The 27,830-nt window shown below is 41.8% G+C and overlaps 1 long non-coding RNA gene across 1 annotated transcript; it reads right to left on the bottom strand.

Annotated features, from left to right (window-relative positions):
• Positions 1–162: 162 nt before the first annotated feature.
• On the bottom strand, positions 163–27,494 carry LOC147363882 (uncharacterized). The gene is made up of 3 exons (XR_015133888.1): positions 26,534–27,494; positions 2,306–2,533; positions 163–1,796 (listed from the first exon to the last, which is right to left on the bottom strand). It is a non-coding gene; the product is annotated as an uncharacterized LOC147363882 (long non-coding RNA).
• Positions 27,495–27,830: the final 336 nt, after the last annotated feature.

The raw sequence follows: 27,830 nt of genomic DNA, 5'->3' as shown, positions 1-27,830 counted from the left end.
TCTTCTAATTTCAAGGCTGCAGTCACCATCCACAGTGATTTTAGAGCCAAGGGAGAGGAAAACTGTCAGTGCTTCCACCTTTTCCCCTATTCGCCATGAAGTGATGGGCCGGAGGCCGTAATCTTCGCTTTTTTTTTTTTTTAATATTTAGTTAAAGCCAGCTTTTTCACTTTCTTCTTTCACCCTCATCAAGAGATTCTTTAGTTCCTCTTTGCTTTCGGCCATTAGAATGGTATCGCCTAGGTTGTTGATGCTTCTCCCAGCAGTCTTGATTCCAGCTTGTCACTCATCCTGCCTGGCATTTCTCATGATGTGTTCTGCGTATAAGTTAAATAAACAGCATGACAATAAACAGTCTTGTCATACTCCTTTCTCAATCCTAAACCAGTTTTTCCATACAGGCTTCTAACTGTTGCTTCTTAACCAGTATACAGGTTTCTCAGGAGACAAAGAAGATGGTTTGGTATTTCCATCTCTTTAAGAGTTTTCCACAGTTTGTTATAATCCACACAGTCAAAGGCTTTAGTGTACTCAATGAAACAGATGTAGATGTTTTTCTGGAATTCTCTTGCTTTCTCTGTGATCCAGCAAATCTTGGCAATTTGATCTCTGGTTCAAATTTGACCTCTGGTTTTCTAAACTCTTCAGCTTCAGTGGTTGGGGCGTAAACTTGAATGACTGTGATGCTGAATGGTTTGCTTTGAAAATGAACCAAGATCATTCTCATTTTTAAGGTTGCACCCAAGTACTGCAATTCAGGGTCTTTTGTTGACTATGAGAGCTACTCCATTTCTTCTATGAGATTCTTGCCCACGGTAGTAGATATAATGGTCATCTGAATTAAATTCGCCCATTCCTGTCCATTTTAGTTCACTGATTCCTAAGATGTCGATGTTTACTCTTGCCATCTCTTGCTTGATCACATCCAATTTATCTTGATTCATGGACCTAACATTCCAGGTTTCTATGCAATATTGTTCTTTACGGCATCAGATTTTACTTTCATCACTAGACACATCCACAGCTAAAGCGTCACTTCCTCTTTGGCCCAGCCACTTCATTCTTTCTGGAGCTATTAGTAGTTCTCCTCCACTCCTCCCCAGTAGTATACTAGACACCTTCTAACTTAGGGCTCGTCTTTCAGTGTCACATCGCCTTGCCTTTTTATACAGTTCATGGGGTTCTCACGGCAAGTATACTGGAGTGGTTTGCCATTCACTCCTCCAGTGGATCACTTTTTGTCAGAACTCTCCACTATGACCTTGGGTGTCCCCACACAGCATGGCTCATGGCTTCACTGAGTTATGCAAGCCCCTTCACCAAGGGGCAGTGACCCATGAAAGGGCTCACTGAAGTGCCTGTAGATACATCCACTGGATCTGAGATGGTTATCACCATGTCCCTGAGTGCCCAAGAGCCATGACCTGTGAAGCCATTTGTCAGTTTCCTCAGCCTTTCTGCACTGGGGTAAGGTTTGTAGACCCCTAAGCACAGCTGCTACTGCAGCCCTGTTCTCTCAGTCTCTGAACCCCTACTCCTACAGGGCTCTAGGATCTTGTCCAGTAAGTCAAACGAGGGCCTGTCTCTAGTCCCACACTATTCAAGGCTACCGAAAACCTCCATTTGACCCCATGGACTGTAGCCCGCCAGGCTTCTCTGTCCATGGAATTTTCCAGGCAAGAATACTGGAGTGGGTGTCATTTCCTCCTCCAGGGGATCTTCTTGATCCAGCAATCAAACCCGCGTCTCCTGCATCTCTTGCACTGGAGGCAGATTTTTTTAAATCACCGCACCACCTGGGAAGCCAAGGACAATACAGCTTTTGGCAATTCAGCTCAAGACAGCAGGGGAATAAAGATTCTCTGAGCATAATTCATTGCAATTATGAGGTTTGTGCTGGCAATATCAAAGGGCTGCTTGCCTCTGGGTTCTACCCAAAGGATCTGAAGTGATCACCCCTTGTTCCCCATGCATTCACCACCAACACTTCATTTTCTTACAGAAAAGAATCAGGGGTAACTGGATGACTATCCAGAAGTCGTGCTTAGAAGAATCTTGGAATCCTGATGCAGGATCCTAGGACCAGAAACTAAATGGAAGTTATTGGGAGGGGACATACAGTCTAAAATGCAGAAAGTCTAAGACAATATCCAGCATGAGGACTGAACCTGGGAGACTTCCCACTAGACCCAGGATGTAGGAGTTGGTACCATAGAGAATCCTGGGAAGAGCTAGATAGAACAGGGACCACTCACAAATCCTCCATCCCATCATGAAGCAATGGATTCAAGAGGGAGAGCCAAACCTGAAGCAAAGACCTCTTGAAAATTCTTCTGAAATCTGGATATGTGTAACCTGCCAGGAGCTTAAGTTGCTTAATGCGGGGCTTCATTCTTCCCTTCGACCATGAAGAACCTAGTCCTCCTCCATTACATTGTTGAGTCCAGGGTCAGCAGAGTCATTTCCCACTGCTGGAGTCAGTCATCTAGACAGGCTGCCTCTCCATGATTCTCCCAGGAGTCACCTGGATCACCTAAATAGATGACAGGTAGGTAGGTAGATACATAGGTAGATAAAGGATTTTTAAACTAATCTCTTTGAATTGGGTTTTATTTCAAATGAACACTACCATAGTCAGCACAGACACACCTCTTTTTTTGTGTTTCACTTTATTGAGCTTCATGGATACTGCATTTTTTTGCAAATTGAAGGTTTGTGACAGTGACAACCCTGTCTCAAGCAAGTCTTTTGGTACTATTTTTCAACAGCATTTGTTCACTGCATGTCTCTGTCACATTTTGGTAATGCTTGCAATATTTCAAACTTTTTCAGTAATATATTTGTTACAGTGATCTCTGATCAGTGATCTTCGATGTTACTATTGTAATTGTTTGAAGGGCACCATGAACTGCACCCATGTAAGGCAAAGAACTTAATCAACAAATGTTGGATGTGTTCTGACTGTTCTACCAACCTGCCATTCCCCCATCTCACTCCCTCTCCTCTGATCTATTTCCTGAGAAACAACAATATTTAACTGTGTTAGTAAGCCTCACCTAGAGTCAGACTGCCTGGAATGTGAAGTCAAGTGGGCCTTAGGAAGCATCATGAAGAATTACAAAGAACAAAGCTAGTGGAGGTGATGGAATTCCAGTTGAGCTATTTCAAATCCTGAAAGACGATGCTGTGAAGTGCTGCACTCAATATGCCAGCAAATTTGGAAAACTCAGCAGTGGCCACAGGACTGGAAAAGGTTAGTTTTCATTCCAATCCCATTCCAATCCCTTTGGCGATGCCAAAGCATGTTCAAACTACCACACAATTGCACTCATCTCACACACTAGCAAAGTAATGCTCAAAATTCTCCAAGTCAAGCTTCAATAGTACATGAATTATGATCTTCCAGATGTTCAAGCTGGATTTAGAAAAGGCAGAGGAACCAGAGATCAAATTGCCAACATCTGTTGGATCATAGAAAAATCAAGAGAATTCCAGAAAAACATCTACTTCTGCTTTATTGACTATGCCAAAGCCTTTGACTGTGGGGATCACCAAAAACTGTGTAAAGTTCTGAAGGAGATGGGAATACCAGACCACCTGACTGGCCTCCTGAGAAATCTGTATGCAGGTCAGGAAGCAACAGTTAGAACCAGACATGGAACAACAGACTGGTTCCAAATCAGGAACAGAGTATATCAAGGCTGTATATTGTCACCCTGCTTACTTAACTTATAAGCAGAGCACATCATGAAAAATGCTGGGCTGGTTGAAGCACAAGCTGAAATCAAGATTGCCATGAGAAATATATCAATAACCTCAGATATGCATATGACACCACCCTTATGGCATAAAGCAAAGAGGAACTAAACAGACTCTTGATCAAAGTGAAAGAGGAGAGTGAAAAAGTTGGCTTACAACTCAACATTCAAAAAACAAAGAGCATAGCATTACTTCATGGCAAATAGATGGGGAAACAATGGAAACAGTGAGAAACTATTTTCCCAGGCTCCAAAATCACTGCAGATGGTGTCTGCAGCCATGAGGTTAAAAGATGCTTGGGGGGGAGGAGCCAAGATGGCAGAGGAGTAGGACGGGGAGAACACTTTCTCCCCCACAAATTCATCAAAAGAGCATTTAAACGTCGAGTAAATTCCACAAAACAACTTCTGAATGCCAGCAGAGGACGTCAGGCACCCAGAAAAGCAATCCAACTCTTCGAAAGGAGGTAGGAAAAAATATAAAAGACAAAAAAAGAGACAAAAGAGGGAGGGACGGAGTTCCGTCCCGGGAAGGGAGTCTTAAAAAGAGAGAAGTTTCCAAACACCAGGAAACCTTCTCACTGCCGAATCTGTGCCGAGCTTTGGAAGCACAGAGGGCAACATAACGGGGAGAAAAAAATAAATAAACAATTAAAACTCGAAGACTGCGAGTCCTACGGTAACTCCCCCAGCGGAGAAGCAGCGCAGACGCCTGCACGCGCCATTAGCAAGCGGGGGCTGGGCAGGGAGGCGCAGCGCAGGCTGCATCGCTTAGAGTAAGAATCTGGCCTGAATACCCTGAGCACTATCTGAGCAAAATAATTTGGGCTAGCAAACCAGACTGTGGGATATCTACCACGCGAAAAGCCAGCCCCAACCTAAGACACCGCCAGGCCCACGCACGGAACAAAGAACTGAACAGAGATAGCTGGCTGCAGACCTTCCCCCTCCGGTGACAGGCAGCCAGAGCTGGAAGGAGGCAATCGCAGCCCCAGAGAGACATTATCTATAAAACTGTAAGCAGGCTTCTTTGCTAACTAAAACTTCTTGGGGGTCTGGACGGTTAACATCTGCCTGAGAATGTGCGCCGGTTTTACACCCAGATAACCGAGTGGCGGGGAGGCGATAAGTCGCAGCATTGGCGCTCGCCAAACACCTCATCACTTGAGCTGCTCGGACCCGGGAAGAGCACAAAACTTAGGCCCAACTGAGTCTGCGCCTCTGAGGACTGCCCGAGTGCCTGAACCTGAGCGGCTTGGACCTGGGAGGTACATGCAGCCCAGGGCCAGCCTTGGATTGTTCCTGGCGGAACAACCTAGAGCCCAAGCAGTGTGGGCAGGGAGGCTACACGCGCCATGAGCCGGGGCAGACCCAGTGTGGCTGAGGCACTGCGAGCGCACGCTAGTGTTATTTGTTTGCAGCATCCCTCCCTCCCTCCCCACAGCGCGACTGAACAAAGAGAAGAAATACAGCTCCATCCATCAGAACACCGACACAAGCTTCCCTAACCAGGAAACCTTGACAAGCCACCTGTACAAACCCACACACAGCGAGGAAAAGCCACAATAAAGAGAACTCCACAAACTGCCAGAATACAGAAAGGACACCCCAAACTCAGCAATTTAAACAAGATGAAGAGACAGAGGAATAGCCAGCAGATAAAGGAACAGGATAAATGCCCACCAAACCAAACAAAAGAGGAAGAGATAGGGAATCTACCTGATAAAGAATTCCGAATAATGATAGTGAAATTGATCCAAAATCTTGAAATTAAAATGGAATCACAGATAAATAGCGTGGAGACAAGGATTGAGAAGATGCAAGAAAGGTTTAACAAGGACCTAGAAGAAATAAAAAAGAGTCAATATATAATGAATAATGCAATAAATGAAATTAAAAACACTCTGGAGGCAACAAATAGTAGAATAACAGAGGCAGAAGATAGGATTAGTGAATTAGAAGATAGAATGGTAGAAATAAATGAATCAGAGAGAATAAAAGAAAAATGAATTAAAAGAAATGAGGACAATCTCAGAGACCTCCAGGACAATATTAAACGCTACAACATTCGAATCATAGGGGTTCCAGAAGAAGAAGACAAAAAGAAAGACCATGAGAAAATACTTGAGGAGATAATAGTTGAAAACTTCCCTAAACTGGGGAAGGAAATAATCACCCAAGTCCAAGAAACCCAGAGAATTCCAAATAGGATAAACCCAAGGCGAAACACCCCAAGACACATATTAATCAAATTAACAAAGATCAAACACAAAGAACAAATATTAAAAGCAGCAAGGGAAAAACAACAAATAACACACAAGGGAATCCCCATAAGGATAACAGCTGATCTTTCAATAGAAACTCTTCAAGCCAGGAGGGAATGGCAAGACATACTTAAAATGATGAAAGAAAATAACCTACAGCCCAGATTATTGTACCCAGCAAGGATTTCATTCAAGTATGAAGGAGAAATCAAAAGCTTCTCAGACAAGCAAAAGCTGAGAGAATTCTGCACCACCAAACCAGCTCTCCAACAAATACTAAAGGATATTCTCTAGACAGGAAACACAAAAATGGTGTATAAATTCAAACCCAAAACAATAAAGTAAATGGCAACAGGATCATACTTATCAGTAATTACCTTAAACGTAAATGGGTTGAATGCCCCAACCAAAAGACAAAGACTGGCTGAATGGATACAAAAACAAGACCCTACATATGTTGTCTACAGGAGACCCACCTCAAAACAGGGAACACATACAGACTGAAAGTGAAGGGCTGGAAAAAGATTTTCCATGCAAATAGGGACCAAAAGAAAGCAGGAGTAGCAATACTCATATCAGATAAAATAGACTTTAAAACAAAGGCTGTGAAAAGAGACAAAGAAGGTCACTACATAATGATCAAAGGATCAATCCAAGAAGAAGATATAACAATTATAAATATATATGCACCCAACACAGGAGCACCGCAGTATGTAAGACAAATGCTAACAAGTATGAAAGGAGAAATTAACAATAACACAATAATAGTGGGAGACTTTAACACCCCACTCACACCTATGGATAGATCAACTAAACAGAAAATTAACAAGGAAACACAAACTTTAAATGATACAATAGACCAGTTAGACCTAATTGATATCTATAGGACATTTCATCCCAAAACAATGAATTTCACCTTTTTCTCAAGCGCACATGGAACCTTCTCCAGGATAGATCACATCCTGGGCCATAAAGCTAGCCTTGGTAAATTCAAAAAAATAGAAATCATTCCAAGCATCTTTTCTGACCATAATGCAGTAAGATTAGATCTCAATTACAGGAGAAAAACTATTAAAAATTCCAACATATGGAGGCTGAACAACACGCTGCTGAATAACCAACAAATCACAGAAGAAATCAAAAAAGAAATCAAAATTTGCATAGAAACGAATGAAAATGAAAACACAACAACCCAAAACCTGTGGGACACAGTAAAAGCAGTCCTAAGGGGAAAGTTCATAGCAATACAGGCACACCTCAAGAAACAAGAAAAAAGTCAAATAAATAACCTAACTCTACACCTAAAGCAACTAGAAAAGGAAGAAATGAAGAACCCCAGGGTTAGTAGAAGGAAAGAAATCTTAAAAATTAGAGCAGAAATAAATGCAAAAGAAACAAAAGAGACCATAGCAAAAATCAACAAAGCCAAAAGCTGGTTCTTTGAAAGGATAAATAAAATTGACAAACCATTAGCCAGACTCATCAAGAAACAAAGGGAGAAAAATCAGATCAATAAAATTAGAAACGAAAATGGAGAGATCACAACAGACAACACAGAAATACAAAGGATCATAAGAGACTATTATCAACAATTATATGCCAATAAAATGGACAATGAGGAAGAAATGGACAAATTCTTAGAAAAGTACAACTTTCCAAAACTCGACCAGGAAGAAATAGAAAACCTTAACAGACCCATCACAAGCACGGAAATTGAAACTGTAATAAAAAATCTTCCAGCAAACAAAAGCCCAGGTCCAGACGGCTTCACAGCTGAATTCTACCAAAAATTTAGAGAAGAGCTAACACCTATCCTGCTTAAACTCTTCCAGAAAATTGCAGAGGAAGGTAAACTTCCAAACTCATTCTATGAGGCCACCATCACCCTAATACCAAAACCTGACAAAGATCCCACAAAAAAAGAAAACTACAGGCCAATATCACTGATGAACATAGATGCAAAAATCCTAAACAAAATTCTAGCGATCAGAATCCAACAACACATTAAAAAGATCATACACCATGACCAAGTGGGCTTTATCCCAGGGATGCAAGGATTCTTCAATATCCGCAAGTCAATCAATGTAATACACCACATTAACAAATCGAAAAATAAAAACCATATGATTATCTCAATAGATGCAGAGAAAGCCTTTGACAAAATTCAACACCCATTTATGATAAAAACTCTCCAGAAAGCAGGAATAGAAGGAACATACCTCAACATAATAAAAGCTATATATGACAAACCCACAGCAAACATTATCCTCAATGATGAAAAATTGAAAGCATTTCCTCTAAAGTCAGGAACAAGACAAGGGTGCCCACTTTCACCATTACTATTCAACATAGTTTTGGAAGTTTTGGCCACAGCAATCAGAGCAGAAAAAGAAATAAAAGGAATCCAAATTGGAAAAGAAGAAGTAAAACTCTCACTATTTGCAGATGACATGATCTTCTACATAGAAAACCCTAAAGACTCCACCAGAAAATTACTAGAATTAATCAATGATTATAGTAAAGTTGCAGGATATAAACTCAACACACAGAAATCCCTTGCATTCCTATACACTAACAATGAGAAAACAGAAAGAGAAATTAAGGAAACAATTCCATTCACCATTGCAACGATAATAATAAAATACTTAGGAATATATCTACCTAAAGAAACTAAAGACCTATATATAGAAAACTATAAAACACTGGTGAAAGAAATCAAAGAGGACACTAATAGATGGAGAAATATACCATGTTCATGGATTGGAAGAATCAATATAGTGAAAATGAGTATACTACCCAAAGCAATTTATAGATTCAATGCAATCCCTATCAAGCTACCAACAGTATTCTTCACAGAGCTAGAACAAATAATTTCACAATTTGTATGGAAATACAAAAAACCTCAAATAGCCAAAGCGATCTTGAGAAAGAAAAATGGAACTGGAGGAATCAACCTACCTGACTTCAGGCTCTACTACAAAGCCACAGTTATCAAGACAGTATGGTACCGGCACAAAGACAGAAATATAGATCAATGGAACAAAATAGAAAGCCCAGAGATAAATCCACGCACATATGGACACCTTATCTTTGACAAAGGAGGCAAGAATATACAATGGATTAAAGACAATCTCTTTAACAAGTGGTGCTGGGAAATCTGGTCAACCACTTGTAAAAGAATGAAACTAGAACACTTTCTAACACCATATACAAAAATAAACTCAAAATGGATTAAAGATCTCAACGTAAGACCAGAAACTATAAAACTCCTAGAGGAGAACATAGGCAAAACACTCTCTGACATACATCACAGCAGGATCTTCTATGACCCACCTCCCAGAATATTGGAAATAAAAGCAAAAATAAACAAATGGGACCTAATTAAACTTAAAAGCTTCTGCACATCAAAGGAAACTATTAGCAAGGTGAAAAGACAGCCTTCAGAATGGGAGAAAATAATAGCAAATGAAGCAACCGACAAACAACTAATCTCAAAAATATACAAGCAACTCCTACAGCTCAACTCCAGAAAAATAAATGACCCAATCAAAAAATGGGCCAAAGATCTAAATAGACATTTCTCCAAAGAAGACATACAGATGGCTAACAAACACATGAAAAGATGCTCAACATCACTCATTATCAGAGAAATGCAAATCAAAACCACTATGAGGTACCATTTCACACCAGTCAGAATGGCTGCAATCCAAAAGTCTACAAATAATAAATGCTGGAGAGGGTGTGGAGAAAAGGGAACCCTCTTACACTGTTGGTGGGAATGCAAACTAGTACAGCCACTATGGAGAACAGTGTGGAGATTCCTTAAAAAACTGGAAATAGAACTGCCTTATGATCCAGCAATCCCACTGCTGGGCATACACACTGAGGAAACCAGAAGGGAAAGAGACACGTGTACCCCAATGTTCATCGCAGCACTGTTTATAATAGCCAGGACATGGAAGCAACCTAGATGTCCATCAGCAGATGAATGGATAAGAAAGCTGTGGTACATATACACAATGGAGTATTACTCAGCCATTAAAAAGAATACATTTGAATCAGTTCTAATGAGGTGGATGAAACTGGAGCCTATTATACAGAGTGAAGTAAGCCAGAAGGAAAAACACCAATACAGTATACTAACGCATATATATGGAATTTAGAAAGATGGTAACGATAACCCTGTATACGAGACAGCAAAAGAGACACTGACGTATAGAACAGTCTTATGGACTCTGTGGGAGAGGGAGAGGGTGGGAAGATTTGGGAGAATGGCATTGAAACATGTAAAATATCATGTAAGAAACGAGATGCCAGTCCAGGTTCAATGCACAATACTGGATGCTTGGGGCTGGTGCACTGGGACGACCCAGAGGGATGGTGTGGGGAGGGAGGAGGGAGGGGGGTTCAGGATGGGGAACACATGTATACCCATGGTGGATTCATTTTGATGTTTGGCAGAACTAATACAATTATGTAAAGTTTGAGAATAGAATAAAATTAATTTTTAAAAAAATTTAAAAAAAATAAAAATAAATAAAATAAAAGATGCTTGCTCCTTGGAATAAAAGTTATGACCAACCTAGACAACTTATCAAAAAGCAGAAACATTACTTTGCTGACAAGGTCCATCTAGTCAAAGCTATGGTTTTTCCAGTAGTCATGTATGGATGTGAGAGCTAGACTATAAAGAAAGCTGAGCACCCAAGAATTGATGCTTTTGAACTGTGGTGCTGAAAAAGACTCTTGAGAGTCTCTTGGACTGCAAGGAGATCAAACCAGTCAATCCTAAAGGAAATCAATCCTGAATATTCATTGGAAGGACTGATGTTGAAGCTGAAGCTCCAATACTTCGGCCACCTGATGCCAAGAACTGACTCACTGGAAAAGGCCCTGATGCTGGGCGAGATTGAAGGCAGAAGGAGAAAGGGACAACAGAGGATGAGATGGCTGGACGGCATCACCGACTCGATGGACATGAGTTTGAGTAAACTCTGTGATGGACAGGGAAGCCTGGCATCCTGCAGTCCATGGGGTCACAAAGAGTTGGACATAACTGAACTGAATCCAGAGCAAGGCCTTTAACTCTCTTCATTTGTCTTGAAGGATAGAAATGAGGAAGCTGCAGAAGGAGAACTTGAAGCTAGCAGAGGTTTAAGGAAAGACACTATTTCCATTAACGTTAAAAAAAAAAAAAAAAAAAAAGGTTTAGCAGTTTAGTGCTGATGTAGAAGCTGCAGCAACTTATCCAGAAGATTTAGCTAAGATAATGAAATGTTCGTTGTTCAATCGTGTGCAACTCTTTGTGAACCCATGGACTACAGCCTGCCAGTCTCCTCTGTCCATGGAATTCTCCAGACAACAATTTTGGAGTGGGTTGTCATTTCCTTCTCAAGGGGATCTTCCCGACTCAGGGATTGAACCCAGGTCCTCTGCATGACAGGCAGATTCTTTACCATCTGAGTCACCGGGAAGATAATGAAGGTGGCTACACTAAGCAACAGATTTTCAGTGTAGATGAAATGGATTTGTAATGGAAGAAGATATCATCCAGCTGGAGAGGAGAATTCAACATCTAACTTCAAAGCTTGAAAGAACAGGCTGACACTGTTAGAGGCTAATGCAGCTGGCAATTTTCAGTTGAAGGTTATATTTATTTACCATTCTGAAAATCCTATAGTCTTAAAAATTGTGCTAAGTCCTCTCTACCTGTGTTCTATGAATGGAATGACAAAGCCCAGATGACAGCTCATCAGTTTACAACATGGTTTACTGAATAATTTAAGCCCATCGTTGAAACCTAATGCTCAGAAACAAATTTTTCAAAATACTGCTACTCATTGACAATGCACCTGATCACCCAAGGGCTGTAATGAAGATGTATGAGATTGATGTTTTCGTGCCTACTAACACAATATCCATTCTGCAACTCAAAGAGATCTGCAACTTTCAAGTCTTATTTAGAAATACATTTTGTACAATTATAGCTGCCATGGAGAGTGATTCCTCTGATGGATCTGGGAAAAATAAATTGAAAACTTTCTAGAAAGGAGTCACCATTCAAGATAACATTAAAAACATTTGCAATTCACGGGAAGAGGTCAAAATATCAACATCAATAGGAATTTGGAAGAAGTTGATTCCAACCCTCGTGAATGACTTTGCAGAGGAAGCAACTTCAGATACCGAGCAAATAGCAATAGAAGTGGAGCCTGAAGATGTGACTGAATTGCGGCAATCTCATGATAAATCTCCAGTGGATGAGGGCTTGCTTTACAGATGAGGAGAAAGCAGTTTCTTGAGACGGACTCTATCCCTGGTAAAGATGGTGTGAAGATTGTTGAACAACAATCTTCTTTGTTGAGCAGCAATCTTTGTTGTAAAACAACAAAGCATTTAGAATATTACATTGATTTTGTTGACAAAGCAGCAGCAGAGTTTGAAAGGATTGACTCCAATTTTGAAAGAAGTTCTACTGTGGGTAAAACACTATCAAAGAGCATTGCACACCGCAGAGAAATCGTCTGAAAACAAGAGTCAATCAAGGTAGCAAACTTCATTAAGAAACTGCCACAGCCCACCCCACCTTCAGCAACCACAACCCTGATCAGCCAGCAGTCAACATGGAGGCAAAACCCATCACCAGCAAAAGAACTGCGACTTGCTGAAGGCTCAGAGAGCGTTTTTTAGCGATATTTTAAAATTAAAGTTACGCACATTGTTTTCTTTAGACACAGTGCTATTGTATCCTTTATAGACTACTGCACAGTGTAAACATAACTTTTATATGCACTGGGAGACCAAAAGCTCCAGCTGACTCGCTTTATTGCAATATTTACTTTATTGCGGTGGTCTGGAACCAAACCTGCAATATCTCTGAAGTATGCATATATAAGCCAGTGTGACTGAAGCACACACAGTGGCCACACTTTTTGCTGTAAGGACTACTTTTCCAGAGGGAGGAAAATCAAAAGTCAACAAGAGCTGCAGGTGTAGCACTGTCCTGGAAGCTAGGAGGGCACAGACTCCTTGTCTATTGTTGCCATGACAAATGACCACCCATTTAGTGACATGAAGCAACAAAAAGTTCATTCAGTCACAGTTCTGTCGGTACGGTGGGCTCACCTGGTTTCTCCTCTCCTCCTGGGTCTCAAGGGCCAAAACCAAAGTGTTGGCCAGCCACAGCAATTCTGTGGAGATTCTGGAAAGAATGTGCTTCTGGGCCCATTCAGGTTGTCGGTAGAATTCAGTTCCTTTTCCTTGTAGTGCAACTGAGGTCCCTGCATCCTCGGGGGCTCTCAGCCAGAGGTTGTCTCAGCTTTGACAAACTTAATCAGCACTCTTCGTTTTTAGAGTCACCAACGGGGAGTGAAATGCTTCCGGTGCTTAAAAACCCCCGCCTTCTCCTCCTGCCACCTTCCTCGGTCTCCAGTGAGAGAAAAGTCACTGCTTTTAAAGGCTTGTGTGATTAGATCCGGGCCACCTGGACAATCCAGGATACCCTCGCTCTCTCAAGGTCCGTTACCTTAATTACATCTGCAAAATGGCCTTTACCATGTAATGTAACATATTCACAGATTCCAGGGATCGGGGCATAGACATCTTGGAGGACCATTCTGCCGACTGCTGGAGACACGGCCAAGTGCAGAGAAGAGGGCATTTCTGGCCAGGACAGATGCCACTGTCACGTGGGATTTGTTCTTGAGTTATCTTGTTTCATTCAATACAAAGGAAAATGATACAAAAATAAATTTGTTGATTTCAATATATTTTTTCTGATTGCATATAAATATATGATATACATTTAGAATATATGTATATGTATATATGTAGTCAAAGGGCTTCCCAGGTGACCCTAGCGGTAAAGAACCCACCTGCCAACGCAGGAGATGTAAGAGACCAGGTTCAATTCCTGGGCCAGGAAGATCCCCAGGAAGAGGGCATGGCAATGCATTCCAGTATTCTTGTCTGGAGAATCCCATGGACAGAGGAGCCAGGCGGGCTACTGGACACGCCTGAAGCAACTCAGCATGCACGCATATAGTCAAAGCCTTGGAGCTTTATATTTAGCTCATTCAATTTATGAAAAATATCTAGCACATAACCTACTTAGCAGAGCTAGTCCTACCATCAGGAAAAAAAAAAAAAGACCTCTGACCTTTACCCAAAGTAATGAATTATAAAATCCACAAATCCACTGAAAAAAAAAGATACAAATCACAATGGTAAGTTTACAAGACTGTAAAATAAACTGTAAAATGTTGTCAATATTAAAATGACACAGATCTATTATCATAAAACTATAAATTTTTCTAAGTTACAAAATCAACCATAAATCTTTTTGTTGTATTCAACTAGTTAAGGTATACTGTTGTATTCAGCTAGTTAATGTATGGTTAAAATTGCACAGTTTTTGGAAAAGCAGGCTTAGGATGAAAGGCAGGGTGCCATTCAGTCAGCTGGGCGCAGGCGTGTGTGCGCTAATGCCAGTGTTTGGCTTTGGGGGTGTGGAGGAGACAATTACCTTGATCCAATGGTAACTTCCACCTACGCTCTCAGGTAAGCTCTCTCAGAGGTCATAGAACACAAAGGTTCACCAACCAAATCAAAATATATGAACTACACAGGTTATTTAATCAATTTAAAGCACAGCAAGAAGCCAGGGAAAGAGAAGAAGTAGGCTTAACACATGTAGGATAGGACACAAGCAGATGGAACCAGCACAATTTTCCACCAGGAATTGTAGACTCAGTACCTAGGGTCCATGGCGCTTTTACAAGTACACAGAACTGTTTAAACTTCTTTTACCAGAAAGAAAAAAACTGTCATCCAGCCTGGATTGTATTCATCTTTATACCAATGTAGAAGTACATGCAGTTTTTAATACTTCTCAATGGAAGAAAGGGTCCCAGAAGAAAAACCCAAATGCTCAGGGTACAGGGCAAGTATCTTACAGTACACAATGGGATGACCTCACCACCCATGTTTCCCGCATCAACATTCTGCACTGACGACTGAGGTTTGAACACAGGGCTTTATTGACAAAGCGCCTGGAGCCAACACAAACATTAGCTTTATCCAAGAGACTCGGACCAAGGAAGCCTGGGCAAACAGCTTGGCAACTAGCCTGCTCCATAGCCCTGGGTCTTCACGAGCCTCTTAGACAGTGGGCATGTGGGCCCAAAATAGGACCATAGCAGGAGCCTCAATGGATGGCCAATATAAGGATGCTCAGAGGTGGCATCAGCCTACTTTAGGATGGCTTTTCCATGTCTTTGAACCTATAAGTAACCCTCTTATTTGTTTCATCACACATTTCATCTATCCCATCTTCAACCTGTCTCACAGGTTACTTACTATCTATATTCAACACATGTATTCTGCCTGTGTCTCACAAGCTACTGTTTGGCCATTGTTTATCCCAAGCACGTGCTGTCAATTTTGCCTGCATTTCATAAGTTACTAGCTTTCTTACTATGCTTACCGCTTCTTATGAGTTTTATTTATCCCATTTGTTGTCTTGCTTTTTATAAAAGAACTGAATGTTCTCAAATAATATTGAAAACATGTTACAGGAAAAGTTTAATAAGAATAATGTAGAAGGGTAAGAAATAGCACCAATTATTTCATGAGAGGACTTTCCTTAGACTTTGTGATCAAACATGTTTTATGCAGATAAAGTTACAAATCGCAAAAGACTATGTGGGGTTCTAAATGTCCATTGAAAATCTCTAAATGGATAAAGAAGCTGTGGTACAAATATACAATGGAATACTACTCAGCCGTAAGGAAGAATGAAATAATGCCATTGGCAGCAACATGGAGGGGCCTAGAGATTATCATACGAAGTACAGTAAGTCAGAGAAAAGAAATACCACACATCACTTGTATGTGGAATCTAAAAAAGATGATACAAATGAACTTAGTTACAAAACAGAAACAGACTCACAAACATAGAAAACAAACTTACGGTTACCAAAGAGGAAGGGGCGGAGGAGTTATAAACTCCTAAATTAGGAGTTCAGGATTAATAGATTCACCCTACTACATACGAAGCAGATGAACAACAAGGACCTACTGTATAGCACACAGAACTATATTCGGGATCTTGTAACCTATAATAGAAAATAATATAAAAGTGTATATATATATATATATATATATATATATATATATATACACACAGCTGAATCACTTTGCTGTACACCTGAAAGTAACACAGCGTTTGTAAATTAAATATGTGCTCTGCTTAGTCACTCATGTCCCACTCTTTGGACTGTAGCCCGCCAGGCTCCTCTGTCCATGGGATTCTCCAGGCAAGAATACTGGAGGGGGTTGCCGTGTTCTCCTCCAGGGAATGTTTCCCACCCAGGGATCGGACCCAGGTCTCCCACGTTGCAGGTGGATTCTTCTACCATCTGAACCACCAGGGAAGCCCAAGAAGACTGCAGTGGGTAGCCTATCCCTTTTCCAGGGGATCTTTAAGACCCAGGAATAGAACCGGGGGTCTCCTGCATCACAGGTGGATTCTTCACTAGCTGAGGTACCACAGAAGCCCTAAATCAACTATACTTCAATTTTTAAAAATGTTTTAATAAAACAATTTTAAACACTGTGGTTTATAAACTTTTCATCATGCTTTCATCATGATGTTGCTATTTTATATTAGGAAGTAGATAAAATTAAAACATAAGGTGAAGTAAGATGAAAATTTTCTGTAGTTTAAGTGTCTATTTACCATTATGATTATAATGTAGATTTACACTATACAGAATCACACAAAATTTTTTTCAAGGTAACTTGAAACTTCGACAGCTCCTGAAAATGATCCAGTTACACTTTTCACATTAACCATCTTTGTTTAACCTATCTACAGAGTTGGACACGACCTGGTGACTGAACAAAAACCTATTCTACTTGTGCACTTCACAGGTGTGTTTCTTTTTAGGTAAAGATGTCACAGGGACAAGCATTAGCAACAGGTAAAAAGGATCTGCTACTGCCGCTGCTAAGTCGCTTCAGTCGTGTCCGACTCTGTGCGACCCCAGAGACGGCAGCCCACCAGGCTCCACCATCCCTGGGATTCTCCAGGCAAGAACAATGGAGTGGGTTGCCATTTCCTTCTCCAATGCATGAAAGTGAAAAGTGAAAAGTGAAAGTGAAGTCGCTCAGTCATGCCCGACTCCCAGCGACCCCATGGACTGCAGCCCACCAGGCTCCTCCGTCCATGGGATTTTCCAGGCAAGAGTACTGGAGTGGGGTGCCATTGCCTTCTCCAGTAAAAAGGATCACTTATGTGAAATATGTTGATGGTGAGGGTTCCAAGGGGGAGGCCCATTTTTAGTTTTCCTTATTTCTTATCAATACTTGTCTTAATTTCATCAAACTTGCAAGAGCTATGCATTTCTCAATAATAGTCAGGGATTGTCAGGGAACATTTAACAGGATTCCTGCATGCTGTTTTCTATTTCTCAAGGATTCTCTGTTCCTTATCAGTTCCTATTCCGAGAGCGAGTAGAGCTGCACACAGTTCTCAGGACTGAGATCATAGGACGAGACAGGCAGTGACTCTTTTCAGCATCAGCGACCTTGTATGTATTAGACTATCCATGTTGTGGCTACTGATAAAATTCATCCTGTGTAATAGCTGAGTAATCATCTTACTAAAGATATATAAGCCTGTATTTCTGCTAATAAAAGCACCCTTGCTCCATCAGAGCTTGGGTCCCCATGTCTTTCTGTCTTTCTTTCTGTCTCTCTCTCTCTCTGTCTCTTTCTATCCCTTTCTTATCATCGACTCCAGACCGCCAGGTTCTGGTCCATTAAAGGACCGCAACAAGGGATGAAAGAGAAGGTCATGAAATAAAAACTAGACCCATGGTCTACTGTCAGTGTATTTTAGGACAACCAGCAAGAGCCAAAATACTTTCCTTTCCAGTGCCATGCTTCATCTTCAACACAAATATATACAAGATAGGAAAGGAAAGAAAGATCGGGGTTGGGGGAGGTTCTTGACGTCTCCAACTAAAAGACTCTTCCCTCAAGTCAGTATTTCAAATCGATTGTGCCCTGCAGCGGGGAGAGGGTGTTTAGAAGCCAGAGCCAAGGACCACAGTAAGAACTGGAAAATGTCAAGTGTATGCCTTTCTTAGACAAAGCAAGAGATGGGCTATAAAAGGGGGGGAAATGGGAAAGGACAACTCTCTTGATGACAGGGAAGAGGACCCCAGGGCTCTGATAGCCCGTTTAGAAAGGTATTTATCTGTAATTCACAATTCAGCTGATAATTGTTTACTGACATTATCATCATAAAGTGTTAAGAGTTGAGGACCATCATTAAGAGTTGAGGACCATTTCTTCTACTCTATCCCCCATGGTTCTGCATATATAATAAGGAACCAGTAATAACTATTTCCTTGGAAGAAAAGCTATGACCAACCTAGACAGCATATTAAAAAGCAGAGGCATTACTTTGCTGACAAAGGTCCATATAGTCAAAGCTATGGTTTTTCCAGTAGTCATGTATGGATGTGAGAGTTGGACCATAAAGAAAACTGAGCACCAAAGAATTGATGCTTTTGAACTGTGACATTGGAGAAGACTCTTGAGAGTCCCTTGGACTGCAAGGAGATCAAACCAGTCAATCCTAAAGGAAATAAATCCTGAATCTATCAATCCTGAAGTTCTAATACTTTGGCTACTTGATGCAAACAACTGATCATTGGAAATAACACTGAGGCTGGGAAAGATTGAAGGCAGGAGAAGAAGGGGACGATAGAGGATGAGATGGTTGGATGTCATCACAGACTCAATGGACATGAGTTTGAGCAAGCTTTGGTGCCGGGAGCCGGCATATTGCATATTGAATGCATATTGCATATTGCATATTGAGTGCAGCACTTTCCACAGCATCATCTTTCAGGATCTGGAATAGCTCAACTGGAATTCTATCCCTGCCGGGAGCCAGCGTGAGGAACTCCGCCCATGACAAAGGTCATGAGGAAGGAGGCTCGGCATACGCAAAAGCGGGATCAAGCCTCAGGAGTCCCCCTGGAAATTCTCGAGCATTTACACCCAAAACCAGAGTCTGCCTACTTTCTGCTTTGTGCTTTCACCTACACCTCTGACTTTACGGGGGGCTGTCCCCCACTACCTCTCTCTGAAAAAAGAGTTAGCTTACAGCTCCAGTTAATAATTCCTGGGTGTGACAGTGTTTCAACCTACAAACTCCTTTGGAAATCCTCTAGCCTGCCTGAATAGGTTTTTCCGGCCACATGTGATTGCTCAGAGCCTCCCAACTGTGAGAGGCAGGAGATGTTCTAAACTGTCTAAATACAGATTCCTTTGAGCAGTTAAAAGATTGATTAGAAATTGTATTAGTGAAGGGATTTTCACTTGTTGGGCCAATGTTTGCGGCTAAGTCTCCATATCCCTTACCTGCTGTGTCCCTGGCAGTGTACTGATTAATATAATTGGTGTAAGTAGTAGTTTTAATGTTTGTAACCTGGGACCCTTGAGTTAATTCTTTTTCTTGTTATAGCCCACCACACCTTTGCTCTGTAGGAATGCAACTTTATCTAATGCTTTTGGAGGGTGGCGCTTGACTAATCACCTTTAGAGAAAAATAAGTTTTCTGAAGAAAGGGTCTTAAAATGTTAACAGGCCTCCGGGCCAGAAGATGATGCAAATCACCTAAACTTTTGCATATGATAAGTTTGCAGGAAGAAAGCCTGGCTTGCTGCATGACTCTACCCCTTCCCCCACTATCCTCTATGCATAACTTAAGGCATAAAAACTACTTTGGAAAATAAAGTGCGGGCCTTGTTCACCGAAACTTGGTCTCCCCATGTCGTTCTTTCTCTCACCTTCTGGCTGAATTATTCAGCCTCTTTTCTCCACTGAATTTCCTCACTGAGCTATCCTTATTTCAGCCTCTTTTCTCCACTGAATTTCCTCACTGAGCTATCCTTATTCTATTACTCTTTATATCCTTAATTAACGTTTAATTAAGCAGTTGTTTCCTGATCCTTGCCGATGCCATCCCCACTTCAAATTCCCTGGATCCACCGGGGCTGGACCCTGGCACTTTGGGAGTTGGTGATGGACAGGGAAGCCTGGCATGCTGCAGTCCTTGGGGTTGCAAAGAACTGGACTCGACTGACTGACTGAACTGAATAACTACTTGTTGTTCACCCCATTATTTATTCATGCACGCATTTGCCAAGAACCTGTTGCTGTATACCAGATGCTATATGACAATTAAGCCAATGAGCATTTACTGTCACTGACTCTGTGACAGGCACTGCACTAGACACTGGAGGGAAATCGTGAACAAAACTGTGTCTTGGAGAAATTAATTGATTAGCACTTGGCTCTATACATTTATAGACTAAGTTCCTGGGTCCTTTTTATTTACAGTCTCTCTGATTCTGGCCTTACTGCCACTGTTTTTGCTTCATGTATGTATGAATTGAGGAGAGGTCAATATGAAACTATTCTCACCTCGCAGACCACACACCAGAAGAAGTGATGGGCCAGATTTTACCCATGCACCATAATATGTTCACCCAACTTAATAAGAGTAGAAAGAGAAAGAAAACCAGGGAGTGAGATTTCTACAGCAACAATTATTCACATGTGCTGAGACACCATGACTGGTTTTACATCATTGTCCAGAGAGCAAGCAAAGAATGATAGTTGTGATTTGGGGTTTATTTGAGAAGAAATGATTGAGAGGGACATCATTTTTTTGAGCCAGCTGCAAAGATCAGAGATTGTAGGAAGCAAAAAGGACAATGGAGATAAATAGGGTCATGAGTCATTTGATTGTCAGGACATTTTAAGGCCTCCACCACAACCAGGCTCATTTCTCTTAATAGCTTGGCTAAAGAACACCCACCATCAAGGCAACTATTACAAGAAATTCACCACTGAAACTGGTTGGGCTTAAAATTGTCAGAAATGGTTGTTTTGAGCTGAGTCTTTCAGTAGGAAAATGTGCATATCTATGAATAATGTGCTGTTATTATTATTTTTTTTTTTTTTTTTGCTTTGCTTTTAGGCAATGTATTGGCTTCCTAATACGATAACGAAGCCTCCTCCTCCCTTCCCCTTCCCCCACCAACACCTATACATTCTCCATCCCCATCTCCTCCTGCTCAACACGGTTACCACCCTGCTTATAAAAGTATGAGTCTATATGCTATTGATAAGTAAGACACGCAGCAAACTCAACTTGTTTTTTCTCTTTTCTGAAACCCATCTTGCTTTTTCCTGGAGCCAATTATTGTCTTCCTTCCACCCCTTTGTTTCCATGTTCGTATCAGTAACTCAACTTCAGATTTTCTAGCAGGACCTTATGGCATGTATCCACCACACTGGGTATTCCATCAGTTTCATCTCACTGGGGGAGTCTCTCCCAGAACCTTCAAACCTGTCCTGTCTAGACTGGAGACCGAGACACTCCATGGTCCACTCCATTCATCCTGGGGGTTTTGCATGCTTTGCTGTCATATTGCATCTCCTAGTTTTTATACTACATTTTGTTACAGTAAGAATGCTTCTCACCGTCAGTCGTAGCCATGTATCTTATGCTTGGTCTCCACTAAGTAGGCCATCCATAACAAGGGCCTCCAAAGTTGCCTATGAAGAAGAGACAGCTGGAGGATTGTTAAGGGCCAGGCCTGGAAATGGTTTACATTACCTCTACCCACCTCCCATTGGCCAGAACTCAAGTTATAAGACCTCAACCTATGGGGGATTGGGATACATAGTCTTCCGTGTGTCAGAAAAAGTGGTATATGGAACATCTAGCATTATGTCTGCCAAATCTACCCAACTTATCACCAAGGCATTTTATTTTTCTTCCAATGTGTGTACTAAAGACAGTCTAAAGCAATCAATAATCTCCATCGGTTCCAACCCCCTTGGTTTGTTAATGAACTAAAATCAAAACTCATCAGTTATATAAACACAAACTAGAAATTTAGCTTACAGACAAAAAGTACTTCTAGCAAAAGTGTTGAATAGCAGACCTCAGATTGTCACTGCCCCTTACCAATTCTGAAATCCATTCCTACACTGCTGCTGCTGCTGCTGCTAAGTCACCTTAGTCGTGTCCAACTCTGTGCGACCCCATAGATGGCAGCCCACCAGGCTCCCCCATCCCTGGGATTCTCCAGGCAAGAACACTGGAGTGGGCCACCATTTCCTTCTCCAATGCGTGAAAGTGAAGTCGCTCAGTCGTGTCCAACTCTTAGTGACCCCATGGACTGCAGCCCACCAGGCTCCCCCATCCATGGGATTCTCCAGGCAAGAGTACTGGAGTGGGGTGCCAATGCCCTCTCCATTTCCTACACTGGGAGGGCCCAACCCTGGGGACAGGGAAGTTCCTGGCTGGAGCCCTGTGACTCCGCCTCTGGAAGGAACTCCTTTAGCAGTTATTCTCTGTGGCCCTTTTCTCTGCTCTTTGGGAGACTCTTGATTTTTAGTCTCCTTGGTCGTATCTGATGAGAGTGTTGTCAAGCGTGTCCCTTTGGGAGCCCTTGAATCCTTTTTTCTGGTTGTGAAGTTTGTGCTGCAGGGGTTATTTTAGTTCACAAACTGAGGTGTTTTTTTTTTTTTTAAACAAGTGAAAGTGAAAAGCGTTAGTGCTCAGTTGTGTCCAACTCTGTGACCCCATGGGCTGTAGCCCGCCAGTCTCCTCTGTCCATGGGATTCCCCAGGCAAGAAGACTGGAGTGGAATCAAACCCAGGTCTCCTGCATTGCAGGCAGATTCTTTACCGTCGGAGCCACCAACTCACTGCCAATATAATTCCTTCCGTCAAAAGCCAAAATTTTTAATGTACTTGTTTTTTGACCAAATTCATAGACACAAACCATATACAAAATTCTTTTCTAAGCATAGCCCTGCCTTCTAGATACAGACTTATTTCATTGCCTCCTCCTCCCCTCCACATCTTTCTCCCAATTTAATGACAACCACATGGCACCTATTAAGCTTGAATGGTACAATCACACCCACTTTCACCTTTGAACTTCTTTTCAACCAGTTCTCCTTGGGCTGCTGGATTCCACATTACAGCAAGTGATACTTTTTCAAATGTTTGCCACTGCATAACTTGGGTCCCCACCTTCTCAATTTCTGTTAATCCCTTTGCTGCCCACCATGGGGCACTGAGCCACTGAGCAAATGCCACACAGTTTGTGTTACATTAGCATTCACTTTCTCTGAGAGTGAGAAAGCCATACTAGTTGCTACAATAGACAAAATCCAAATACATATATATATATATATATATATATACACATACACATATATCCTTCTCAGGTTAATTCAGTTTTTTTTTTTTTATAGATAAAGCATACTAATCTTTTTTTAAGTTTTTGACATCATTTCCTTTCACTGTATCTTATTATCCTGCTTCATTCATCCTTAAGTCTCACACAATGTTTAGCCTAATTCCTTGCTTGTAGTAGAAATTCAATAAATATTTGTTCAACTGCCCGCACTGAATTGTAAAATCTTAAAAATCTATGCCAACGGATGTTATCTTGAGCTGCCGCCGAATCTCTCCCTCCTCTTCACTGACAGGAAACAAGTGACACTGTCCCTGGACTACTTAAGGCATGATTGTGTTTGTGTGCTTCCTGCTAAAAGAGTGCCTAATTGTACTGACTGGTTGCTTCAGAACTGTGTGAGACAGCCTCAAAGGCACATAATCAAAAGAGCTGAAATTCTGCTTTTGTGCAGACTTGTGATTCCTAGTGCTAAGGACCATCTGATAGAAAAATTTCTGAGCTCTCAAAAATTACTGTTCACAAAATACTTCCATCTGGACATGTCCCTTACATGTCATTACTCTGACATGAGCAACATTGAGGCATACTGCATAGTTCAGCCATGGGCTAGTGAGGGCAGAGACCCCTAAAACAAGAGAAGAGGAGCCTCAGCCACCAGCCAAGCTACAGCCAGTAGAAGGGCACAATATGAATCCAGCAAAGTCATCAACCAGCACCAAATCCTCACGACTGTCAGACCTGTTGTGAAGACGTTCCCAGAGAGCAGGACGATTGAAGTTCAGAGAGCCAGCAGAGCAGTGAATCTGCGTAGGCTATTGTTTGAAGTGGACCACTCTAGTGAGCATTTAAAGACATGCCAAGCAGTCTGTACCCTCCTGGAAGAATAAAAGTATCTAAGAAAAGTCATCCTCTGGCCAAGCAACTTTTAGGGCTGGGCAAGATTCTGATCCTGGTAAGGCGACCGAGGGAGCTTAAGCATGAATCCAGCTTGACGGCTGTCTCCAGGGACCTTTGCCCTGACTTTGTGGCCATTTGAGACATCTCTGTTCAAAAGACCTCACCACATTTTGACCACGTTTTGACTTCCCCTTCATTGTCAATTGCTTAAAATGGAAGTGATGCACCGAGGAAACCAGAATTCAAAGAGACACGTGTACCCCAATGTTCATCGCAGCACTGTTTATAATAGCCAGGACATGGAAGCAACCTAGATGCCCATCAGCAGATGAATGGATAAGAAAGCTGTGGTACATATACACAATGGAGTATTACTCAGCCATTAAAAAGAATACATTTGAATCAGTTCTAATGAGGTGGATGAAACTGGAGCTGATTATACAGAGTGAAGCCAGAAAGAAAAACACCAATACAGTATACTAATGCACATATGTGGAATTTAGAAAGATGGTAATGATAACCCTGTATGCGAGACAGCCAAAGAGACACAGATGTATAGAACAGTCTTTTGGGCTCTGTGGGAGAGGGAGGAGGCGGGATGATTTGGGAGAATTGCATTGAAACATGTATATCATATAAGAAATGAATCACCAGTCCAAGTTCCATGCCAGATACAGGAAGCTTGGGGTTGGTACACTGGGATGACCCAGAGGGATGGTATGTGGAGGGAGGTGGGAGAGGGGTCAGGATTGGGAACACGTGTATACCCGTGGCAGATTCATGTTGATGTATGGCAAAACCAATACAATATTGTAATTAGCCTCTAATTAAAATAAATAAATTTAAATTTTTAAAAAATGGAAGTAATGGTCCTGACTCCCTGCATTTAAAAGTAACGGTGATTTATTAATTTGGGGCAGTTGCTATGGAAATTTTGGGTATGAACTAGGTCAAAGCTAGGTATAAGTTTGGTTAACCTAGCCTCTTAGAACCATGTCTGAGTTTTCTCCAGGATGAGAGAAAAACAGAACTGAATCCTCAGTAGGAAATTCCAGTTACAAAAAAATAAAAAGCTTTTACAAGTTTTGTGCTACAGCTCCTACAAAACCAGGGACTTCCAAGATGCCCACTGGGTCTCCTCCACCGTCTTTACTGGACACACTGCTGTGCTCCCTCCACTTGCCACCTTTCTTACTCTTGGGAGCCCAGAGCATGTCTCCCATGCTTTTCTCATACCATCAAAACAGACCCCCAAAAAAGTTCAGTTCAGTCTAAAAGCATTTTAAAATATGAGATTAGTAATGAGACATCTGTCTCGCTACAGAGGAAAAAACAGTAAAATTAACAAAAGCCACATTTTAATGTTTGAGTTTGAAATTAAGGAAAAGGTCTTATGGACTAGAATTTGGATCTTAAGCCCTGTCTCCTTCTGAAACAAAAGGCAACATAAACATAGCTTCCAGAAAGGCTCTAATACCCTCCACGTAACAGGTCTCTCTGTTTAGGTTTTAAATTACCTAATAATAAATTCAGCTTTGAGCCTTCCAACTTTTGTTGGAAGTCCATGGCAGCATTGGAAAGAGAACCCAAGATCCCTGCTTCTGAAACCCTATTCACCTGTTTCTCCTGCCTCTGCCTCTGCAATGAGGAAGTATGACTCAAGCAATGCTTTGTCATCTACAAAGACAAGAATAAAGAAGAACAGCCCCACAAACAGTCCTTGAGGACCTTAGCAATGCCTTACTATTCTTTGGAAAACATTCCCTTGAGTCTTTAATATGGAGCTGCCAGCACACACCAAAGAGAATGGTCTTCAGGTTGGGATATGGTCAAGGAGAGCAGTATACAGAAGAGAAATCAACCAGGACCATTAACATAAATGATTGATCTTTCACAGAGGAAGCTTCCATAATGTTGAGGTTTCCATATTTCTTGTTTGCATGTGCTTAAGTATGAGGTTCCTGAAGTGAACTCAGAGAAGAACATGCTCTTGGCGCTGATGAGAAAACACCTCACCTGCTTCTGATTCTTAATATGAATACAGATAATGAAATAGAGTTTCTGGATTCTTCTTGGGGGATTTTAAGTGGAAGGTGTCAGAAAAGTTCCCAAAGGCATCAATGGCTCTTGTCTGTCATAGGAGCTCAGTTTGATCCTTTTGACCCTTCAAAGTGAGTTCTTCCTGTAGAGAAAACAGACTTGGCAAGCACTGAATTTTTCATCCTAATGCCAGTGAGGGGGCCGGGGCAGGAGGATGGAGGGGAGGGAGGGAGGTGCCGCAAGTGAGTCCATGGAGAAGGGTTGAAAATTACCTTGGAAAAAATTCAGTCAATCCCAGAAAGCGTCTTCTCCTGGCTCTCGAGAGGGTAGTGTGGTCTGGAATGGGTCTTCCCTGTGATACTCTTGCCTTGGAAAGCACTGTGGTCTGTTCCCCTCGGGCAAATTCTTGCCTGCCCTTAAATACCAGGTGGAGAGAGACATTTCCCACCTGAAACTAACCATTCTCTTGGTAGGTCTTCAAAATAAAGCCAGTGTAGCTAACAGTAAGCTAATATAGCAAGCTCCATCTGTACATCTGGAATACAGGGATTTTTTGGTTTTTTGTTTTTGTTCTTTTTTTATACAGGGTTTAACTGGGTATATGATACAATCAAGAAATTGTTTTTTCCCCTACCAATGCCTGGGTCAGATTCCATCACTTTCAAGTCAGTTTCAGCCATTAAAATCTGATTCCATATTCAGAAATTTTAAACTCTAATCCAGACCATTCTAAGTCAAGGCTTTAAACTTGAGTTCAATTAAAACTTCTCCACTCAGCTCAGGCTTGAGTTCAGGCTCAGGGATCAGCCCCTGTGGAGAGGTCATTGCCTGGCCTTCTCTCACAACAATACCTCCTGCCCCAGCAGCTCAACACACCCGGTGCCTGCTCTTTGGTTCTCCAGGTACAAAAGAGATAAGAAGGAAAAGATTAAAGGAATTTTACTTAATTGGTGCTGTTTCAGTGCCTTGATGTGCTTCTGTCACCTAAGCGCTGACTTTATTTTGCAGACAGCAAGCAGGTCAGGGTGTACTGAAGACCACAGCTAGGGCTCCTCCTTGGAGCAAGCTGTTCTCCCCCTGGCTGAGCCACTAGAACCCCAGACCCATTAAGTCCTGCCCTGGCAGTATATCTCTGGGGTCTGCTTGCCCAGGAAAATAGGCTTCTTGGACAGGATCCCTTCAAGACAACTGAAGCCCAGATCTGCTTCCACGTCTGCCTGATGCCTTGGGAATACGTTCTTGCCCCTCAAAGCAATCAGTGCAAGTACAGCTTGCTCAGCCACTGAACTTACTCCTGTAAGCCACCCCCAGCCAGCCTCCTACCTCTAGACTCCTCCAGCGGACACCTGTCAATCTTTCTAGAGAGTTCTGTGCTCAGACAAGTAAGATAACAAGTTTCTGAACCCCAACCGACGTTCCGCAAGGAAATGTGACATGGTCACCCTTCCAGCAGGTAACACTGAAGTCTAGCAGAAGTTCTGGTGGTTTTATTGAGTCTTCTTCATTTGGCTCATGAATGAGAGCAAAAAAAAGTGACACTTTCTCCTCTTTTCCCTTCCCTGAGGAGAA

This window comes from Bos grunniens, chromosome 10, assembly GCF_055505025.1.
Source record: "Bos grunniens cultivar Pamir isolate PY7600 chromosome 10, Bosgru_T2T1.0, whole genome shotgun sequence".
NCBI lineage: Eukaryota > Metazoa > Chordata > Mammalia > Artiodactyla > Bovidae > Bos > Bos grunniens.
This window is presented reverse-complemented; position numbering and strand designations above follow the sequence as displayed.